This window comes from Trichosurus vulpecula, chromosome 2 (assembly GCF_011100635.1).
Source record: "Trichosurus vulpecula isolate mTriVul1 chromosome 2, mTriVul1.pri, whole genome shotgun sequence".
NCBI classification, from domain to species: Eukaryota; Metazoa; Chordata; class Mammalia; order Diprotodontia; family Phalangeridae; genus Trichosurus; species Trichosurus vulpecula.
The window spans coordinates 39,990,436-39,995,446 of NC_050574.1; the positions used below are offsets into that span (position 1 = coordinate 39,990,436).

At 51.4% G+C, this 5,011-nt stretch overlaps 1 non-coding gene across 1 annotated transcript; it reads left to right on the forward strand.

Moving 5' to 3' along the window:
- The first annotated feature begins 4,026 nt into the window (after window positions 1–4,026).
- Window positions 4,027–4,113, forward strand: TRNASTOP-UCA. The gene has a single exon. It is a non-coding gene; the product is annotated as a tRNA-Sec (tRNA).
- Window positions 4,114–5,011: the final 898 nt, after the last annotated feature.

A 5,011-nucleotide genomic window follows, 5' to 3' on the forward strand; every position in this document is an offset into this window, starting at 1 on the left:
TCCTATAACAAACCCCCTCCTGAATTTTGTGTCTAATTCTTTGAGAGGAAGGTAATGGTTTGGGGGCACCGTTGGGAAGCATGCAGACCTAGATGGCTGGGAAGAGAATGGGGAATTCATAGACTTTGGGAGCATTGTGGAATTAGGGTTAGCAGGAAGCAAGCAGCTCCTGGCTTACTCTGCTCCTTCCCCCAAAATATTCACTGCTGGGGGCCTCCAGTGAGGGCCAGTGGAGTCGTGAGACTCCCTGAGATAAGAGAGAAGTTCTCTTTCCACCCCCAAGATAACCTCTTCTCCACCTCCCTTAGGCCCAGATCGACCAGTATGTTGGGCTGGTGAACAGTCAGCTGAGTTACATCAAGGCTAAGTGAGTACTGGTGTGTCTGTGGCTCTGGGATGGTCAATGAGGCCCTTTGGGTGGACCCAAAAGCCTTTACTGTCTTCACTTGGTCCCAAATTTCATCCCCATCCTTACTCATTCCCTTCCCAAAGACACATCTTGCTTCCCTCCAGTAATTCCAAGTACAGCCACTGGATGGCAGGCATGGAAATGCGCCTGCGCCATGGTGGTCCCAGCCATGACTGGGAAACAGTCTGGTTAGTCATGGTTTGCCATTGACTCACCATATGACCTTCTTCTCATCTTTAAAATAAGAGGATTGCAGTTGATGATCTCTGAAATCTCACTAACCCCTGACATTCTGTGTTTGAAGGCCTCCCCCAGCTCTAATGGTTTCTGTTTTAAGGGCCCTTCTGGTTAGTTCTGATAGTCTGTGTTCCAAGAACCCTTCCAGTTCTGACATTCCATGTTCAGGAATCCTGCTCAAACATAACAGGCTATGCTTCAATGTCTGTGGCCCTTCACCGACTGGATATTCTACTTTCTAAAGGCGCTCCCAGTTCTGATATCCCATATCCCTTCTAGTAGGGTCCTAAGTATCCACCCCAGCTCTGACATTCCCTGTTCTAAGGTCCTTCCTGGTGCTATCCTTCCCTGTTCTAAGACCCCTCCCAGCCCTGACATTGCCTGCTCTAAGGGCCCTCCCAGCTCTGATATTCCCTGTTTCAAGGCCCCTCCTAGCTCTGATATTCCCTGTTCTAAGGCCCCTCTCAGATCTGATGCCCTAATTATATTATGTATGTGTATGTATATATATGTATGTATACACATATCATGTATTGTAATTAAATCTCTTTCTTCTCACGTTCTCCACCTTTTCTGCAGGATCCATTCAAAGATCCCAGGGAACGGGGCCTCTCCAAGTTCCAAAGCCAAAGCCAAATGAACCCCTCTTCAGGCTGGCCCGGGACCCACCTGCCCACAGCACCCCGGTGCCCTCTCTCAACTGCTCTGCCTGCCCCCCTCCCCGCCAGCCTCCCCAATCCTCGACCATACACACAGGCACACACACACACATAACACATACACACACCTTCCAGACCCGGGGGAATCTAGCCAGGGCCTCTCCATGCTCAAATATCCGACTCCCTATCATTCCTGCTGCACCCCCCCCCTCACCACCCCTATGGCCTTCAGGATGATGTGCACCCATCTGGGAGTCTGCAGGAGGTCCCTAGGTGCCTAGAATGGCCAGAGACTTGTAGTAGCCTAGACAGGGCAGCCACCCCCTGATGCCAGGAGCTCCCTATCACCCCTTCCCCCCTGGGGTGTTGAGGTGTGTGTGTAGGGGGGTGGTATCTCCCTGTCTGCCACCCTGTCCCTGCCCCTGGGGCATTTCATGGGATTGAGGAAAGACCTGAGCTTGGGTTTATACTTTAATAAAACTTGTGGAAAACAAGTGGACTCGACTAGTCATTTGGGCACTCACCAAATATTCTTGGTCAATGCCTCCCCCTCCCCTGGAGAGCTTCTATAATAGAGAGGCAGTATGCTGTAAAGGAGAGAGTGCTTGGAAAGGGCAGGGGATGGGACAGGCTAGAAAGGACACTGCTTCGGGCATTAGAGTAACTAGGTTCATACAATGCCTCCCTTGTTACCTGGATGACCTTGGTAAGTCACCAAAGTTCGCTGGTCCTCAGTTGACTCACATAGAAAATGAAGGGGCACCTTCCAGCTGTGGCTCTATGATCCTATGACCTTGGTTTGACTCCCTAGGTCTTAATAGCTGTGTGACCTCAAGCAACTCATTTTCCCCTTTCTGGGTTTCAGTTTCCCAACCTGCAAAATGGGGTAACAATACTGATGACACTACTCCCTACCTCACAGGGCTGCTTGGAGAAAAGCATGTCCCGATGCCCTGGAGAAATGGGAGTCTTCCATGGACAGCACCATGGAGAGAGCACTGGGGAGGGAGAACACTTCGGAGGCTTGGATTTTTGGTTTTCTGACTGGCTATGTGACCTCGAGCAAGTCTTTAGGGGGATCAGCTCCCCCCTTACGATGAAGGGATCAGACCAGTTGAGTTTGAGTCATTGTAGACTTACTTTGCGGTCCAAACTAATCAGTCCACGAGTATTTAGCTTGGTATATGTCGGACTCTGTGCCTTTGGGATCAGGTGGTGAATGCAACCACCCCAAGCCCTTCCTGTCCAAGCCCTGGTAGCCAGCTGGCCTGATGTTCCTGACCTGGGTGGGTTTTTTGCTCCCTAGGAGAAAGCACACATTTAGTCTTGGTGGGACCTGGCAGCTGGGAGGCTCAGAGGTTCGGGAAGAGCCAGGTTGAAATCTGGCCTCAGATTCTTACTATGCGACCCTGAGTAAGTTACTTAGTCCCTGTTTCACTCAGTTTCCCCACTGTCAAATAGAGATTATAATAGCATCTATGGGGAGAGTTGTTTTGTGCGCTGTACAAAATGCTTAGTCCCTTCCCCCCTTTTCTTTCTGGAGGAACCCCCCCCCCCTCACCCAGAGATCTGTGGTTCCATTTCAAGGATCCATGAACCCGAAAAGGGAAAAAGTTACGCCTTTATTTCAATATAATTGGTTGCCGTTTTTCATCCTCTATCGTATTTTATTCACTGAAATACATTTCTGAGAAAGGGTATCCATAGGTTTCCCCAGATGGCCAAGCAGAAAGGGTCAGGGCCACTCAAAAGGTGGTGTGTTCCAAGAGAAAGGAAAATAAATTGAGACTCCAGGAAAGGAAAGGAGTTATCCAGGGTCATAGCTGGTGGGGAGCAGAGGCAGCGACGCAGCGCAGGGAGCCAGAGAACGTTCTTGAGCCGCAGAGGGACGACCTTGAGGTGGGCTGAGGTGGGACTCGGAGGCTGCAGGCCAGGGGCAGTACCACCTACACCCGCAAGATGTCGCCCGAACCCCAGTGTTCCCCCCCCCACCCAAGGCGCAGGTGAGAGAACAGCGAGAGGCCGCATCTACACGGACAAGAAGCCGGTTATTCACGAACGGAGCCCCTGGGGTCTGGAAAGGATCCGAAGAAGCGGCACCGCTTTTCCGGAGGGTCGATGTCCTTTGTAAATCGTCCAGATCGGCTGCCACGGCCGCTTCTCCCCCGGGATATGGTGCACGCTCCGGTCATTGACCCTCTGGGTGATCTTGGGCCAGCGTTTTCCCCTCTCTGGGCCTCAGTTTCCTCGTCTGTAAAACGAGGTCGGGTGGGGCAGCTGAGCTCTAGGGGCCCTCTCCACAACACCCGCGGCACTCCTCGTGGGGCTTCCAGCCTTGGCTGGAGGAGGAAGGAAAATGCTGGGGCTTCGAGGGCAGGAGGGCGTGGGGGAGGAGCAACCCCTGGCCCCTCCCCCGCCTCTGCTCTCAGCCCGTGGCGGGAGCCTGATCCCGCAATATAACGCCCGGAACATTCCCGCTGGGAGTCTCTCCCAGAATCCTTGGCACGATGCAAATAAAGGGACTCTTTTTGTCGCTGGAGCTCATTGGTACTATCCTGTGAAGCAGAGGAAAAAAATTTGGAGAAAAAAACTAGAGTTTTCAAAACGATTAAATTTAACTAAGATATTAGGTTAAAAATCAGCATCAAACAAGTTCCACCCTACGCTTAAAATAATTAGCCATGGCAACTTTATGTACCCTTTGAGAGGCCCAGGTGTTCTGCCCGAATGACCCTCAGTGGTCTGGGGTGCAGGCTTCAAACCTGTAGCTGTCTAGCGACAGAGTGGTTCAATTCCACCTTTCGGGCGGCATCTACAGCCCTCCCTTTTCCTCACTGTGGGGATCACCTGCCTCTCTTCTCCCCACCTGTCTCCTGAACTGGACCAAACCTCTCCTTCCCTTTCCAGCAGTCTTCGACTGCCTGCAGTGTGATCTTGGTCAAGTTCCTTCCTCTTTCCTGGCCCTCAGTTTCTCTATTTGTCAAATGATGGGACCAGAATGTCACAGTCTCTCAAAGGGTGCCACTAGCCTCCAGATCATGGAATAATAAAAATCTAGTCCTTCCTCTGCACTCCCCTGCTCCTGAAGGCCAACCCTGGAGAACTCAGTTTGAAAGACTCAGGAGGAGAGTGGACCCATGAAAGAAAACGTGTAGGAGCATCTAGGAAGAGTCAGGAGATGCCAGCTGGCTACCAGCTCACAGCTAGGTTTACAGATTATTTTGTATACGTTCTCTCGTTGCACTCTCACAACAACCCTATGGGATGGGAGCTGGGATTCCTCCCATTTCACAGATGAGGAAAACAAGACTTGGAAAGTGACTAACAAGGTCTCAGAGGTACTAAGTGTCTGAGGCTGGATTGGAATTCAGGTCTTCCTGAACAGAAGGAAGGCAAGAAGATGAAGGAGGACTGGGGATGGCTTCACACAGAGGTGTGATTTGGGGGGAGCCTGGAAGAGAGCCAGGGAAACCACAAAGCAGGTGGTGAGGAAGAAGAGCATTCCAGACATGGGGGAATTCCAGGGGAACCACCGAGCTTCAGGAGATGGGGTGTCTGGGGTCGAGAAACAATAAGGAAGCCAATGTCAGTGGAACACAGACTGTGTGTGTATGTGGGTCTAAGAAGACTGAGGTGGTCAGGAGGGACCAGGCTGTGGAAGGCTTAGAAAGCAAGGGTAGTTTACATTTGATCCTGAAAATAACAG